Here is an 18,299-nt window from a genome sequence, read left to right as displayed (position 1 = left end):
CTTTTGCCTTGACAGCAGCATCCTGTTAGTGGAGAATACTACTTGTGTTGTTACTGCATAGTAACAGTGTGAAATGGCTAGTTTCACCTGTTGGTCAAATCTTTGCACAAATGAGTGATAGTGCCTCAACCAGAGTCCACTTGCTAACCAATCTGCACTTTTTTAAATTGCGGTATAAATTGTTGTTCCCTTTGAAATTTGGTATTCTCATACCTGTCCTGATGAATGCAAGATGAAAAGCTTCTACAGCATGTCTCTTCTTTCAGCAAAAAGATAACAAAATGGATAAGAAATCAGATGGCTATGTTCATGTCACTTTCAGAACTGCCTACTTTTAATCAGGTTTAAATTTTTGCTGTGTGTCAATGTGTCAGGTATACAATCCACACCCACAATTTGTCCAATGTTGACAGCTATGTTTACATAAGCTAAGTACTAAACAGAATCTCCTTTTCATAAGGTGGAGAAGTTTATTTTAAGGTAGCAAATTATTTTTTCTTTGGAAAATTGCAGTTTTCATATAATTTTAACTAGAGAATTGTTTAATCACAAAAACTGCGGCCTTTCAAATGACTTTAAGATGGTCAATTCAGTTGATAATACAGTATGCATTTTACTCCACTTTTTAAACTAAACATTACGAAATTATACATAATCTCTTTTCTTAGTAAACTATGAAATTTCAGAATAGTATTTAAAACATGTTTTAATAAAACAACTAACTGCTTCAACATTAACAAGATGAAGTGATAATTTAAAAACAATTTGATTTGATCTTCAATCTATAATTTCTTTAATGTTAAATATTTCAAAACATTTAGAAGCCAATTTAAATTTGTGAAGTGATGAATGAGCTCGATCTTTATCATTTGTCTCTCCATTCTCTGAATAACAGATGACTACATTGTCCCTCGAGGGTTTGAAACCATCACAAAATACGTAGCACATAAATACGCTTAAAACAAGTCTGCACACGAGGACAAGTAAATTTAATGGTGTTAAACGCTCTACATACTACAGATAAGATTACGAAGGAGAAACTGGTCTCTATTGCACCCAATTTATGGGCAAAAAAATAGCAGTCTGGGGACCAATTTTCAGGCACTATCTTCCAATACCCCGTCAGAAATGTACTATCAAATTGACAGCCAAATGCCCAAGGCATCAACTTAATGCAGGAATTAGGCCCTTTGAATACACTAACTGTGGGGAGGCAACTTCTGTTTCAGGACCTCAATGCCAAATTTATCAAAAATTGGAGAAGAGCACGTGCTGTGCAATCTCTCCTTCATTGTTCTTGGTCTACAACGGCAACGAATGGTTCTTAAAAGGGACCGTTGGAGGGTAACGATCAGGTTTGCATTTTTGAAATTTCCCTCAATGTGCTTCTCCTGGTTCCATAACAACACTGCGGACCTAGCCATTGAATCAGATCACACAAAAATAAAACACCCAGCCCAATCAACCCTGCAAAACCCTCCTCAGTAATATATAAAACTGGTGTTAAAGTTGGAGGAATGGCCCACAGGCTATGTGCGGAATCGTCCCAGATTTGCACTAAGTGCAGTAACAGGCAGGAAAAAGAAAGTTTTTCACATCGTATCCTCCCAATTCCGCCTCACTAATCATGCAGTCAATGGCTGGCGGGCCATGCCATCACCTCACCGCTTCCCCAGGCGCCATATTTAAAGTGCAGCCGCGCGCACACCTCAGTGCTTCCAGCCCAGGGTAGCTGCAAAGAAGACATGGCCTGAAAGGCAAGAAGACGGCAGCCCCGCACCCCCGTTTGATGATGCGTCCCTCATGTGCCTTTTAGATACCATGGAGGCCTGCCATGATGTCCTCGAACCCCACTCTGGACAAAGACCAGCAAGCAAGGTCACCAATCCAGCCTGGGAGGCGGTGACAGAAGCAGTCAGCACCATTGCCCTGCAAAAGAGGACAGCCACCCAGCGTCACAAGAAGATGAATGGTCTCATCCGTTCCACCAGGGCAAGTCGCTCTCATCACTCTCAACTCTCACTCAAGCCCGTCACACATCCACAGGGATCTCACACCTCAAGGGACAACACCACTAACTCTCTCACACACCCTCATCTCTATCAGGTTCATACCCTCTCAAGCTCACGTCCTCAACACGTCCATGGCTCCGCTCACCACACAAACATTCTATGCAGTGCCATGTGTCCTGCTCACATTCTCTCCATCTGTTTTCATACGGGAGCAGCAGGGAGAGGTCCCAGACTGGGGGTGGAGTGGCCCATATTAGATCCCTCACTCAGAGGAGCATGCCATCGCACTGACTGGTGAGGATGTACACCGCAGCTGCAGCAACGGTGAGGTCGTCGGTGAACATTCCCATGAGGATACTGTACATCATCCCTCTCAATGCAAATGTGAGTGCTCTCTCTCCTGCTTTTGACTCTGCTGCCATGCACTAATTCTCTCTACTTTGGTTCACAGGGAGCTCTGCCACAGCCAACCAGTCCCTCAGCCAACCAGTCCCTCAGCTCCATCCAGGTCCTCATCTCCAGCCAAGTGGACTCCTCCTCCATTGAAGAGCTGGAAATAAGCAGCCTGGGAAACTGGTCACAGCACTTACCTACACCCTCCACCAGTGCAGAGACACACCTCAGTGGGACCTAGATCTAGACCAGGCTTGGGTTCACAATCTGGTAGTCACTGCATGGACAAGCTTCCCAGCACTCGGAGGACTGCTGGGGAAGAGGTATCTGTGATATCTAAATCAGATGACGAGCCTCTGGATTCGGTCTTCCAACTCATTGTGGAGAGGCAGCAGAAGGCAGGGGAACATCACGCAAAGCTGTTAGAAGACCTCAGAGTGACACGTGAATCGGAGGAGTGTGTCCGCCTCCTCTCTGATGAAGTGGTGCCCACATTTGCATGTATGGAGGTCTCCATGGGAAGGATAGACACCATGGAGCTCCTGGTCCAGCAGAACTCAGGTGCGCGCAGACCTACACTCCATCACAGTAACCATGGACGAGTTCCTGCAGTGGCAATGCAAGAGGGAAACGAGGCACCTCAACATCCCTCCAGGTGCTCCTTCCCCTCAAGGAGTCAGGCCAGGGCCCTTGGTCATCCGAAGGGAGGAGGAGCAGCTGCTGGACACCCCTGGGTCATCCACTCTGGAATCTGAGGCTGTCCACTCCCTCCAAGTCCCCTTTGCCTTTGAGCCCCCCAATCTCATCCTCTGTCACCACAAAGGGAGCAGATGGCCCTCAGGAGGACAGCCAAAGCAAGCCAGGGCCCCCAAGGCCTCAGATCTCCAGAGGACCCATGTCGAAGTCATCAGAGGCAACAGGGACAACCATTGCACAGGCTGTCTCCACTCGTGCTGCAGATGTCAGGGCAGCACCTATAAGCCTAAGGCGTAGAAAAGTTAAAAAATTCTAATCACAGCTGGCTGCATGGGTGAACACATTTTGTCACTTTACAATCTGAAAATATATTCACTTTCACTGAATAGTGCGTAGCGGTGTGTTTCAGCTTCATTTACAGGCTTTGCAAGTCAACCCCCTACATCTGCCTCCACCCCACTAGCAGTTCAGCTAGTTCAATGATTCTGGAGGGAGTAGTTGTGTGTGGCAGAGCCTTTTGGAGCCTTGTGCAAGCACTCTCCCACGCACTTGGATCCTTCCCCCATCACACTCATCACAATGTCCTGAACATATTCAATGCTGCCTGCTGGGGGTTCACTTTCAGTTGTCCATCTGAGCTGACCTGCATCTCCACCCACCCACTGATCACACTCTCGTACAGCACCTGTTCTCATCCACCACGAGCCTCATGTCACTTTTGTTTTAACAAGCATGGTAGTGGTACAGTTTTTCTTGAGTGCTCCCATCCTTTCCCCTCACCCAGTCACCCATTTCCTTTCCCCCCATCACTGTCGACCCCTTGGCATCACCTTCCACCTCCCCACCGTCACCTACCAGCCACAACCCCTTTCGGAGATGTCCAGGTGAATGTGCACATTCCTTACCTTCCCGAAAATCCCACCCCCATCCGTATTAACCTCCCCGACCACCTCCTTCCCACCCCCAGGGTCCGTGTCTGCCTCCGGGTCCCCACCAACCACCCTCACCGTCCCTTCTACCTATACCATCTCACCCTCACACCTCATTCTGCCCCCTATCATTTTTACCATTCCCTCCTACCATGCCCACCCTCGGTTCGCTCCTTCCCTTCCTCCTCCACCACTGCCACCCACACCTCCACCCCACCCTTGACTCCTTCCCCCAACCCCGCACCCCCCCCAATCCGAACTCATTCCCTTCCCCCTCTCCCCAGACTCCTTGACATTTAACGGCATCATGATTGGCGAATCCCTCTCCATATGCTGGAGGTACCAATGACGAGAAGCCTGAATGTACCCACCAAACAGACGCTGAGGCAATTTTTTAATTGGTATTTGGTGGCAAATGGATTACCTACTGACTTCCCAAAGCCTCTAAAGCATCTATCAGACACACGTCAGGAGTGTGATGGAATATTCTTCATTTGCCTGGAGGATTGCAACTCCAACAACATTAGTTGCTCAACACCATCTAGGGCAAAGGCGAATAAGCTTGAGCCACACCTCATTCACTAGCTTTAATATCTAACCTCTTTATAACTGGGAAATCTTAGATGCAGTGTTTAATATCTGCTGGGTGAAATGCAACAACTAACCAAGCACCTCTCAATAATAAAAACAAAAAACTACTGTGGATGCTGGAAATCCAAAACAAAAACAGAATTACCTGGAAAAACTCAGCAGGTCTGGCAGCATCGGCGGAGAAGAAAAGAGTTGACGTTTTGAGTCCTCATGACACTTCAACAGAACTAAGTAAAAATAGGAGAGAGGTGAAATATAAGCTGGTTTAAGGTAGGGGGAGAGAAGTTGTGCTGTTGTTGTCTGGCACACTGACCTCAACCTCGCGGAGGCTGAGCGTCAACTCGCAGGCACTTCCTCCTACCTCTCCCTGGACCATGACCCCACCACTGAACATCAAGCCATTGTTTCCAGGACTGTCACTGACCTCATCTCCTCTGGAGATCTTCCTCCCACAGCTTCCAACCTGATAGTCGCCCAACCTCGGACAGCCCGCTTCTACCTTCTACCCAAAATCCACAAACAGAACTGTCCCGGCAGACCGATCGTGTAAGCCTGTCCCTGCCCCACGGAACTCATTTCTCGTTATCTTGACTCCCTTCTCTCTCCCCTTGTCCAGTACCTTCCCACCTACATCCGTGATTCCTCTGACACCTTAAGTCACATCAACAATTTCCAGTTCCCTGGCCCCAACCGCTTCCTCTTCACCATGGATGTCCAATCCCTCTACACCTCCATCCCCCACCGGAATGGTCTGAGGGCCCTTAGCTTCTTCCTTGAACAGAGGCCCGAACAATCCCCATCCACCACTACTCCCCTCCATCTGGCTGAACTTGTTCTCACACTGAACAATTTCTCCTTTAACTCCTCTCACTTCCTCCAAATAAAAGGTGTGGCTATGGGTACCCGCATGGGCCCCAGCTATGCCTGTCTCTTTATGGGGTATGTGGAACATTCCTTGTTCCAGTCCTACTCCAGCCCCCTCCCACAACTCTTTCTCCAGTACATCGATGATTACTCCGGTGCTGCTTCATGCTCTTGTCGGGACCTGGAAAAATTTTGCTTCCAATCTCCACCCCTCCATCATTTTCACATGGTCCATCTCTGACACTTCCCTTCCCTTCCTTGACCTCTCTGTCTCAATTTCTGGTATAGACTGTCCACCAATATCCATTACAAGCCTACCGACTCCCACAGCTACCTCGACCACAGCTCCTCACACCCCGCTTCCTGTAAGGACTCCATCCCATTCTCTCAGTTCCTTCGCCTCCGTCGCATCTGTTCTGATGATGCTACCTTCAAAAACAGTTCCTCTGACATGTCCTCCATCTTCCTTAACCGAGGTTTTCCACCCACGGTTGTTGACAGGGCCCTCAACCTGTCCGGCCCATCTCCCGCGCATCCGCCCTCACGCCTTCTCCTCCCTCACAGAAACATGATAGGGTCCCCCTTGTCCTCACTTATCACCCCACCGGCCTCCGCATTCAAAGGATCATCCTCCGCCATTTCCGCCAACTCCAGCATGATGCCACCACCAAACACATCTTCCCTTCACTCCCCCTGGCGGCATTCCGTAGGGATCGTTCCCTCCGGGACACCCTGGTCCACTCCTCCATCACCCCCTACTCCTCAACCCCCACCTATGGCACCTCCCCATGCCCACGCAGAAGATGCAACACCTGCCCCTTCACTTCCTCTCTCCTCACCGTCCAAAGGCCCAAACACTCCTTTCAAGTGAAGCAGCATTTCACTTGCATTTCCCCTAACTTAGTCTACTGCATTCGTTGCTTCCAATGCGGTCTCCTCTACATTGGAGAGACCAAACGTAAACTGGGCGACCGCTTTGCAGAACACCTGCGGTCTGTCCACAAGAAAGACTCAAACCTCCCTGTCGCTTGCCATTTTAACACTCCACCCTGCTCTCTTGCCCACATGTCTGTCCTTGGCTTGCTGCATTGTTCCAGTGAAGCCCAACGCAAACTGGAGGAACAGCACCTCATCTTCCGACTAGGCACTTTAAGGCCTTCCGGACTGAATATTGAATTCAACAACTTTAGATCTTAAACTCCCTCCTCCATCCCCACCCCCTTTCCGTTTCTTCCCCCTCCCTTTTGTTTTTTCCAATAATTTATATAGATTTTTCTTTTCCCACATATTTCCATTATTTTTAAATCTATACCTGTAATGCCCTGTCAGTCTTTCCACCCCACTCCCACTAGAGCTGTACCTTGAGTGTCCTGCCATCCATTCTTAATTAGCACATTCTCTTAGATAATATCACTACCTTCAACACCTCTTTGTTCCTTTATCTGTGACATCTTTTGATTATCTGCTCCTATCACTGCTTGCTTGTCCCTACAACCACACCCCCCCTCCCCCACCCCACTCCCTCCCCGCCCAACCCTTAAACCAGGGTCATAAGGACTCGAAACGTCAACTCTTTTCTTCTCCGCCGATGCTGCCAGACCTGCTGAGTTTTTCCAGGTAATTCTGTTTTTGTTAAGCACTTCTCAATCCCTGCCTCGCCCAAAATCCTTTACTTCTATAAAAGGAGGTGGGCGATGGCTTCAATAAGTAAGCCAGGTCTGATACAAACTAAACATGTAGCTTTTTCCCTGTTGTATCTGAAATAATACATGCATGTCTAACAAATAACCCTAATTAGAGTGGATGCATAGTATGCCACCTTGTTCTCTTGTCATCTTGGATGATTGGAAAATATCACAATGAAAGCCCAACTTATACTGGAAAAATTATGGTTCAAGATTTATTTACAGATAAAAGAAAATGGAACAGGAAGAAATGAACAATAAAAGAAATGCACGATTGTCAGTACAACATAAAAACTGTGCATTTCAAAGAGATTTCTGACTCAATTTCTACTAGTACATATTTAAACTTCTCAGCCAAAACACCTATTGCTTCAGGATCACTTTGGAGCGCAAGGACCACCCCAGGCCCCTTATTTCCATTCCTAATGGCATCCTTAAACTGCACTGCCCCATCTTCTCCATCCTTACCTTGCACACCAAACAGGATAGCTTACCAATTCCTTCATTTCCAAGATCACAATCTAGTGTGTAGCTAACTCCACTGCTTCCTTCCTTTCCTCCTGTCCCCAATCATCCATGCTCCCATTCACTTTAGCCCAGGAACCCTGCTACCCACCTCCCTCAGCAATCTCCAAGCTTATCTTTTCCAGAAGTTACATCTTCTTTTCCATGAATGTCCACATTCAACTCCTCTTTCCCATATTAATTGTCAAAAGTTCTCTTTTCTCAGGCACCAGCTCTCTTTCCTTCAAAATGACAGCCATTACCCTTTTCCTAAAAAAATCCTCTCTCTCCAAAAAATCACCCAATAATCAACTTTCTTTTCTTTCCCAAGTTCTTGAATGAGTCATTTCTCAGCTCAGTACCAATCTTTCAAGGAGCACTCTGTTTGAATTCCTCCATCTGGCTTCTGCTTTTCTCATGCCACCAAAACACCTTTTACCACTTATGAGTGACATGCTTTACAAGTGCAACCATAATACATTTCCTTCTTATCCTATCTGCAGCTTTGGCCCAGTTATGTACATTTTGCATTTACATTAAATTTAAGATATCGCAAGTACATGAAGATACAAAAAAATATCTATAGCTTTCATCAATTATATAATGGGTAAATGAACCGCTCAATGTATATAACGTGGAAGAACCTGGAGTTTGATATCTGGTTTGTTCTGAACGATGAGCGCTTATGCAGTATGGACACTATAATTAGGGACAACATGCTAGACAAAGATGTAAAAATCCTGCCATGCTTTCTGCTCCAGATCATTAGCTAACAAGATCAACAGCTAGCTGTTTTGCTGAGATTGCTGATTAGTCTTGTTTCTACAACACTGATATTCTTTGGCTCATTAAATACATTACTTCATTTGCAGCTAACTTAGATTCAGTTTAAAATATAAAAGTGAAAGATGTTCAAAGTTATTTACAATGCTTTGTGCACCTATGTCTATGTAACTCAAACCTGCCCCTCTTTTTTTTATTTATTCTTTATGGGATGTGGACAATTGCCCTCGAGAAGCCACCTGCTTGAACCATTGCAGTCCATTTGATGCAGGTATATCCACAGTGCTGTTAGGAAAGATGTTTCAGTATTTTGATCCAGTAACTTTGGCAATCTTACTCTTTTTCATCATCTTCTGATCTTTCTTTAAAACTTTTCCCTTATCTTTCCTACTATATCTGTCCTTTTTGCTTTCCTTTAAGAGGAACAGGTCCCAATTCCCCGGGAATCTGAAACCCTCCCTCCTGCACCATGCCTCATGCTGCTTAAGAGCTACAAGGGCAAAAAGCCATCTAGTGGTATTAACAAAAATGTGGCTTAAAAATGGTGAGGACTGGGTGCTTAATATATCCACAAACACAAAGAGTTCAGAAAAGATAAGGAAGGAAAAAAAAGGTAATTTGGGAGGCAGTACTGATTAGGGAAGAAATTGTGGCGTTGGAAAGAAAGAATGTCCTTGAGGGGGCAAGGACAAATTCATTTGGCTAGAGTTGGGAAAAACTGATGGTCTGCATCCTAGGATCTTAAAAGAAGTGGCTGCAGAGATAGTGGATGCATTGGTTAAATTTTCCAAAATTTCCTAAATTCTGCAAAGGAAGAAGACAGAAAGCAGGAAACTGCAGGTCAGTTAGCCTAACATCGGTCATCAGGAAATTGTTAAGAATCCATTATGAAAGAGATAACAGAAGGACATTTTGAAAATCATAATAAATCAGGCAGAGACAACATGCTTTCGTGAAAGGGAAATAGTGTTTGACAAACTTAACAAAATTTGACAAAAGGTGCCATATAAAAGGTTACTGCACAAGATAATAGCATATGGTGTTAAGGGTGATATATTCGCACGGAGAGGGGTTTGGTTAACTAACAGGAAACAGAGTAAGGGTAAATGGGTCATTTTCAGGTTGGCAAACTGTAACTAGTGGAGTGCCGCAGGGGTCAGTGCTGGGGCTTCAACTATTTATAATCTATATTAATGACTTGGATGAAGGGACCGACCGTAGTCAAACTTGCCAATTATACAAAGATAGGTAGGAAAGCAAGTTGCGAAAAGGATACAAAGAATTGGCAAGTGACATAGATAGACTAAGCGAATGGGCAAAAATTTGGCAGATGAAGTGTAGTATAGGAAAATGTGAGGTTGCCATTCTGGCAGGAATAATAGAAAAGCAAAGTTTTATTCAAATGGAGAGAAACCGCAGAATGTTGCAATACAGAGGAACCTGGGTGCCCTTGTACATGAATCACAAAAAGTCAGCATGCTGTCAGCAAGAATTTAAGGCGGCAAACGGAATGCTAGCCTTTATTGCAAATGGGATGGGGTACAAAAGTAGGGAGTTCTTGCTACAACTGTAATGGGCATTAGCAACACCACACCTAACACACTGTGTGCAGTTTTGGTCACCTTACTCAAGGATTCAGTGCAGAGTAGATTCACCAGGCTAATTCCTAGGATGAAGGGGCTGAGTTATGAGGAAAGGTCGACAGTATGGGCCTGTATCCACTGGAGATTAAAGAATGAGAGGTGATCCTATTGAAACATAAGATTCTGAGGGGGCTTGACAGGGTAGATGCTAAGAGGGTGTTTCCCTTCATGAAGGAATCTAGATCTATGGGGCACAATTTGAAAATAAAAGGTCTCTCATTTAAGACAGAGATGAGGAAGAATTTCTTCTCAGAGGGTAGCTAGTCTTTAGAATTCTCTCCCCCAGTGAGCAGTGGAGGCTGGATCAGAGTTAGACAGATTTTTGAATGACATGGAAGTCATGGATTATGGGGGAACAGACAGGAAGGTAAAGTTAAGGCCATATTAGATCAGCCATGATCTTGCTGTCTGGAAAAGCAGGCTTCAGGGGCCAAATAACCTACTCCTATTTCTTATGTTATGTTCTTAAAGGTATGATCATGTTAGGAGGTGTATTCCATAGGCTTTCAAATAGCACGAGAGAGAGAGTGAGAGAGAGAAAAGATCTGTAGGGAAATCAGAAATGAGCAAGAACTATAGAGAGGTGATATTGGGAGACTGTCCCAATTGATATTTGGGTAAATTATGTTAGAGTAAAGGGAAAGGAGGGAGAAGAATTTCTGAAATGTGTTCAGGAGAACTTCCTTGACCAATTTGTTCTCGGTCCAATTAGGAATGAAGCATTGCTGGACCTGGTGCTGGAGAATCAAGTGGGCAAAGTATATGAAGTGTCTGTGGAGAACATTTGGGTAAGAACAGTCATTGTATCATAAGGTTTAGATTAGTAACGAGAAGAGCAAGGGCCAATCTCAAGTAAGACATCTAAGTTGCAAGAGGACTAACTTCAATCACTTGAGAGATGGTCTAGCCAGGGTAAAAAATAATCAAAGTTTGACAAGAAAAACTGTAATGGAACAATGGGCGATTTTGAAAGAAGAGATGTTTCAGGTACATACATACATTCCAATAAGAGGGAAAGGCAGGGGAAACAAAGCCAGGATGAGAAAGGAGATAGAAGCAGAGATGGTATTGGTAATGGATGGGGTGAAAATTGATGGGCAAGATGTACTGGAGAGGCTGGCTATGCTTGGGGTGGTTGAGTCACCTGGTCCCGATTGCTTGCATCCCAGATTGCTAAGAGAAGTGGAGGTGGTGATAGCAGGAGGGCTTGCCTTAATCTTCCAATCCTCCTGACATACGGGAGAGATTGCAGAGGATTGGAAAGTGGCAAACGTAACATTTGTTCAAGAAAAGGTATAAGGACATTCCGAATGACTACAGGTCAGTCACCTTAATATCTGTGAGTGGGGGTGGGGGGGAGAGATAAGGTTTTAGAAATAATAACTACGGGAAAAATAACAGAATTAGAGAGGTTTGAGTTAATTCAAGAACTGATTTGTAAAAGGCAGATTGTGTACGACAAATCTAATTGAATTTTTTTATGAAGTAACAAAGATGGTTGAAGAAGGGAATGCAGCGATACGATCTACATGGATTTTAAAGAAACTAGCACACAAAATCTGGTTAATAAAAATTGAGGCTCATGGAATAGGAGGGTCAGTGTTAGCTTGGATAAAAATTGGCTTAACAGTGAGTTGTGGTAAATGGCTGTTTTTCAGACTGGAGGATGATAGACAGTTATGTTCTGCCAAGGATCAGTGCTAGGACCATTGCTTAGTTTGATATATAAATGAGCTGGATATTGGAATAGAGAGTAAAATATCAAAATTTGTCAATGATACCAAACTCAGGACTGTGACAAACAGTGAGGGTGATACCTATCAATTGCAACAGAACATACATAGGCTAGCAAAATGGGCAGAGTGACAGATGGGAATTTCATAGAGAAGTGTGAACTGATGCATTTTGATAGAAGGGAGAGGGAGAGGCAATATATACTTAATGGCACAGTTTTACAGGGACAGAGGGACCTGAGGTTGCATGTGCATGGATCCTTGAAGGTAGCAGGACATATTGACAGAGTAGTTAGCAAAGCATATGGGATCTTGGGCTTCATAAATAGAGGTGATGCTGAACCTTCGTATTGCTTTGGTTAGGCCACAACTAGAGAATCACATCTAGTTCTGATCAGCACACTTTAGGAAGGATGTGAAGGTCATTAAGAAGGTGTGACAATTTACCAACATGGTTCCAGGGTTGAGGGATTTAGCATTTAGCTACAAGGTTAGTTTGGAGAAACTATGATTGTTCTCCTGGGAGCAAAGGAAGTTGAGGGGAGATTTGATAGCAGTGTACAAGATTATTACAGGTTTAGATAAGGTAGACAAAGAAAAACTATTCCCATTAGCTGATGGGACAAAGACTGAGGTAGACAGGTTTTTAAGTTTTTGGGCAAGAGATACGTTAGAATAAGAGGAAGAACTTTTTTTTTTAAAAAAACACAGCAACAGGCAAAGACCTGGAACTCGCTACCTACAAGGGTGGTGGAAGTGGAGATGATCATTGATTTCAAAGTAATTGGATAAGCACTTGAGGCAAATAAATTTGTCAGACTACAGGGTTAGAGCAGGTGAATGGAACTGACTAGATTACTCTACATAGAACTGGCATAGACTTCATGGACCGAATGGTCACCTTCTGTGCTGTAGTGTCACGTTAGTATAAATCACTTCATACAGTACTTACTCTCCCAGTGAGGACAATAGTCCCAGTATTATTCAGGCGAGGCCCTATCCCAGAAGTAATCCCAGCATACCAGGTTTTTAAATTTGTCTCCTAATTGCTAAAAATCTATTTGTGGGAACTCAATTTAATTGCTTCCAGAATGAATCTCAGCTTCTAGCAATTCTTCTTCCCTTTCCCAAAATATTTGCATATCCCTTACCCTCACACCAGGGGCTCAAGAGTTCACTTGAGAAAGGTCTTAAATGCTGACAAGGGGTAAAAAAAATCTTAGTATAAAAATACATTTCTTCATATTGTGATATTCCTAAATCAAGAATGGAAAATACTTTTTAAAAATCTAAACAAATAGTGGTAGTAAAGTTCTGCAAATTATATTGAATAGAATTCTTCAGTTTTTTTGGCCAATAGACAGATTTGCAAATTTATATCACAATATCTATCCAGAAAAAAAACTTTAATAATGCAAATTTAATGGTAACTCAAACCGGGGGAATATTTGCATGGAAAACAAATGAAGACTTTGTGTCTCTTCATTTAAGTGTTTTTTCTTTTTCACATTTATGAACTTGGTTGCAGTATACACTGCCCCTTTGTGGTTTTTTGGTGTATGTACACTTACAGCTCATTGTAATTTATATTCCCACTAATGTATATACTTCAGGAATAGTTGATCTCGCATAAGTAAACCCCTACTGTTTGCCTAAATATTTGGTCTAAAAAAAACTCTACTCTACTTTTACATGAGTATATATGGCATTTAACCTAAAGTTGGTGTTACAATCCCCAGCTGAGGTTACTGCTGGGCAAGCCTGACCCGAGAGTATAATCCAGCTTGACCGATCCTAACTTTTATTTGTTTGTTTAGATGTGTGGAGATTGGCTACTGAACAAAGTCACTGAAGTCAGCTGATGAACTTTTAACAAAAAAATACATTTATTCAACAAGATGAACTATATTACAATACTCTTTCACCCACAACTATATCTTTACAGATATATACAGATTAGCAAGGATAACACAAGTTACAAAAGCTATCTTACATGGCGGCATTCCGCAGGGATCGTTCCCTCCGGGACACCCTGGTCCACTCCTCCATCACCCCCTACACCTCAGCCCCCTCCCACGGCACCTTCCCATACAACCGCAGAAAGTGCAACACCTGCCCCTTTACTTCCCCCCTCCTCACCGTCCAAGGGTCCAAACACTCCTTTCAAGTGAAGCAGCATTTCACTTGCACTTCCCTCAATTTAGTCTACTGCATTCACTGCTCCCAATGCGGTTTCCTCTACATTGGAGAGACCAAACGCAGACTGGGTGACCACTTTGCGGAACACCTTCGATCTGTCCGCAAGCATGACCCAGATCTCCCTGTCGCTTGCCATTTCAACACACTACCCTGCTCTCATGCCCACATGTCCATCCTTGGCTTGCTGCAATGTTCCAGTGAAGCTCAATGCAAACTGGAGGAACAGCACCTCATCTTCCGACTCGGCACTTTACAGCCTTCCGGACTGAATATTGAGTTCAACAACTTTAGATCATGAACTCTCTCCTCCATCCCCACACTCTTTCCGATCCCCCTTTTTTCCAATAATTTATATATATTTTTCTTTTCCCACCTATTTCCATTATTTTCAAATGTATTTCCATCTATTGTTTTATCTCTACCTTTTAGCCTATTTCGATCCCTTCCCCCCACCTCACCCCCACTAGGGCTATCTGTCCCTTGCTCGTCCTGCTTTCTACCCTTAATGTCACCATTAGCACATTTCTTAGCTAATATCACCACCGTCAACACTTCTTTGTCCTTTTATCCATGACATCTTTTGGCAATCTCCATCTATCACTGGCCCTCCATCCAGCTCTACCTGTTCCCCCACCCCCCCCCCCGCCCCCCCTCTTAAACCAGCTTATATTTCACATCTTTTCTATTTTTCCTTAGTTCTGGTGAAAAGTCATACGGACTCAAAACATTAACTGTATTCCTCTCCACATATGCTGTCAGACCTGCTGAGTTTTTCCAGGTATTTTTGTTTCGGATTTCCAGCTTCTGCAGTTTTTTGCTTCTATCTTACATGTTGATGTTCACAGTAAGTACACAGTCCATTAAACCTATAGCAACCTGTGGTCAGACACACCGCACTCTGAAACCAAGCGACAGATGTCACCTCAACCAGATGCTATGGATCTCTCCTCATCTCCCCCCCACCCTTGTCACACCTTGAGCCAACCAGTCTCACTGAACTCTGTCTTTCACACAAGGGTTCTCAATCTCCACTCTTCAAGCACTCGCTTTGAAATCTTCTCCCAAACCAATGCTTTCTCTTAGATGCCTTCTGCAAGGGTTCACCTTCAGGGTTTCGAACTCTCCTTCCAATATTCCTCTTCCCTGGGTCACCACATCCATTCAAACTGTCTTCCACACAATCACTCTCGCCAACTCAGCCGTCAACAATACAACACTGTTTTACATGCCCATAGCAAAGAGTTACAGACCTTCAGCCATCTCTTTGGACTTTCTTGCCTCTTACAAAATGTTCTCGTTTTAAATCTACTTTCTGCAACTTTTGTCTCTTTAAATCTAAAGCTTGGCCTTTCCCTTGCCCTTCACTCTTAACTTCACTTAAAAATGGACCTTTTCCAGGTTCCTGTCCTTCCTTTGACTAGAAGGTTTTCTTTGGACTTTCCCCTCTTCCACTGCCCTGGATCTTTGGGGTTTTCCTTAGCTTGGGACTGGCTATCTGTCCCCTTTGCTCCAGTCTCTCCTGGCAGCAACTAAAAAACCAACTGAACTCCACAGCTCCAAATCAAAACTGCTGCTTCTCCTCACGTGTGTGTGGGGGCAGGGGGTGGGGGGTGAAGAACCTGCTTCTCTGGCCAGCTGTTGCTAGGCAACAGTTCAATTCTTCTACCTTTATTTATTTAACTTAGCTGCAACAGTCCAAAAAAAACCTTACTAGAAATGCAAGCACCCTTTTAAAGTGAAACTAAAACTCCATTTGACCTTTCTTAACACCAGATACAGGAATACAAATCAAACTTAAACTTTAAAGTTAAAACTCATTCCTAACAGCCATAAATACCACTATAACTTACTTAAACTATCTCTATTTCCTAACACAAGGATACCTTCCATCTCAGTATTGTTAACAAGTGTGAATATATTTTGCCTTAAGAGCGCAATATTTAAAAATAATTCTTTTACTATTTTTGTTCTGTAGCCAAGCTTTTCCTCATCCAATGTTCACATGCGCATACTTGTAGCTTAAGTGTTCATGACCAGGGATCCAAACTAATAAAGGGCATATGATGGATGTCAGTTTGATAATACAGACAGAATCAGGCTGAAAATAAAGTGCATAGAGAAATGAAAAAGAAAATAACTGGGCAAAGAGTTAGTACAAGAATAAATTGGCAGCTACCATAAAAGAGTTCCATATGTCTTCGACAAGAATGTTAAGAATAAAAAAGGAGTTGTTAGAGAAGCAGTGGGGCCAATTAGGAACCAAAATGGAGATCTATTAATTCAGGCAGAAGTCTGGGTGAGGTACTATATGAGTACTTTGCATGATGTTTATCAAGGAAGGGTACATTGAAAAAACTACTGCAAACTAGGAAGTTCTCAGATTACACAAATTGTGTGCCTATACTCTGGAGTTTAGAAAACTGAGAAGTAATCTCATTGAGTCTGGGGGGCATTTGACCAGGATGGATGCCAAGAGGTTGTCCTCCTAGCTAGAGTGTCTATAACTAGGGGGCATAGTCTCAGGATAGGTGCTCGATCATTTAAGAATGAAATGAGAAGCAACTTCTTCACTGAGAGGGTTGTGAACCTTTGGAATTCCCTTCCCCAGAGGGCTGTGGATGCTCAGTCAGAGTGTACTCAAGATTGAGGTAAATAGATATTTGCAATAGATACAGGAATCAAGAAATATGGGGATCATTGGGAAAATGGAATTGAGGACCAACTTATGCCATAATCTTATACAATGGATGAGCCCAGTCTCGAGGGGCCTTATATCCTACTCCTGCTCCAATTTGCACGGGATGAGAAAAATAAAGAGGTACTAGAAAGACTATCGGTAATTAAAGTGGATAAGTCACCTGACCTGAATGGAATGCAATTAGCCTGCTGAGGGAATTGGGGTACAAACGGCAGAGGTGCTAGCCACAACCTTCCCAAACCCCCTTAGATAGTGGTGAAGCCAGGGGAATAAAGGATTCCAAACATTACACCCTTGCTCAAGAAAGGGGAAAATGATAAACCAAGCAATTACAGGCCAGTCTTTAACATCAGTGGTGGGAAAGAACAATAATTTGTGAGGAAACTTGCGAAACAAATATGGACTAATCATGGATAGCCACCATAATCATATTTGATTAATTTGACTTTTGATGACATAACAGAAAGAGCAGAAGAGGGCAGTGCAGTTGGTTTTGTGTATATGTGCTTTCAGAAAGTGTTATAAAGTACCACATAAAAGGCCCATTACCAAAATTAAAGCCCATGGGATAAAAGGTACAGAAGCAACATTGGTACAAAATTAGCTAAGAGACAGTTGCAATGAATGGTTATTTTACAGGCTGAAATGAGCATATAGTGGTGGTTCCCAGGGTTCAGTGCTAGGACCACTTGTTTTTGATATACATTAAATGATTTGGACTTGGGGCACAGGACACAATTTCAAATTTGCAGTTGACACTAAACTTGGTAGGTAACAGCAAGGAAGATAGTGATAGACTTAAAGAGGGCGTAGAAGGTTGGTGTAATGGGCAGATAAAAAACAAATGAAAGTCAATACAGAAAAATGTTGGGTGATAAATTTTGGGAAGAATGAGGAAATACAATATAAGCTAAATGGCACATATTTTAAAAGGCTGCAAAATAGACACCCAGGGTATTTGTGCACAAATCTCTGCAATTGGCAGGACAGATTAATAAAGCAGTTAATGAGCCCCATTATCCTCTTATGGGATCCTGGGCTTTATAAACAGAGGCAGAGTACAAAAGTCGGAAAGTTATGCTGAACCTATATAACAGATTAGTTCAGCTCCAGCTAGAGAATTGTGTCCAATTCTGGGCACCATACTTTAGGAAGGATGTGAAGAGTGTACAGAAAGTGATTAACTAGAATGGTTCCATGGACAAGGGTTTACAGTTGCATGCAGAGAGAGAGAGGAAGCTGGAGTTATTCTCCTTAGAGCAAAGAAAGCCAAGAGGAGATTTGACAGAGGTGTTTAAAATCATGAAAAAGGTTAATAAAGCAAAGCTGTTTCCAATGATGGCAGGGTCAGTAACCAGAGGGCACAAATTTAAGGGTGATTGGCAAGAAATTAGAGGCAACAGGAGGTAAAACTGTTTTATGCAATAAGTAGTTAAGAATTGCAATATGTTGTCTGACAGGTGGACACAGATTCAATAGAAGCTTTCAAAAAAAGGTAAATACGAGAAGAAGTAAAAAGGCATGTGGGAAAAGTACTTGGAGCAGGATTAACTGGATTGGTTTCTAATG

At 43.4% G+C, this 18,299-nt stretch overlaps 1 protein-coding gene across 2 annotated transcripts in view; it reads right to left on the bottom strand.

Annotated features, from left to right (window-relative positions):
• The window catches only part of mipepa (mitochondrial intermediate peptidase a), a 172,719-nt gene that overhangs the window by 124,564 nt on the left and 29,856 nt on the right, over positions 1-18,299 (bottom strand). The window lies entirely within an intron of this gene.

This window comes from Cetorhinus maximus, chromosome 7 (assembly GCF_964194155.1).
Source record: "Cetorhinus maximus chromosome 7, sCetMax3.hap1.1, whole genome shotgun sequence".
Lineage (NCBI taxonomy): Eukaryota > Metazoa > Chordata > Chondrichthyes > Lamniformes > Cetorhinidae > Cetorhinus > Cetorhinus maximus.
This window is presented reverse-complemented; position numbering and strand designations above follow the sequence as displayed.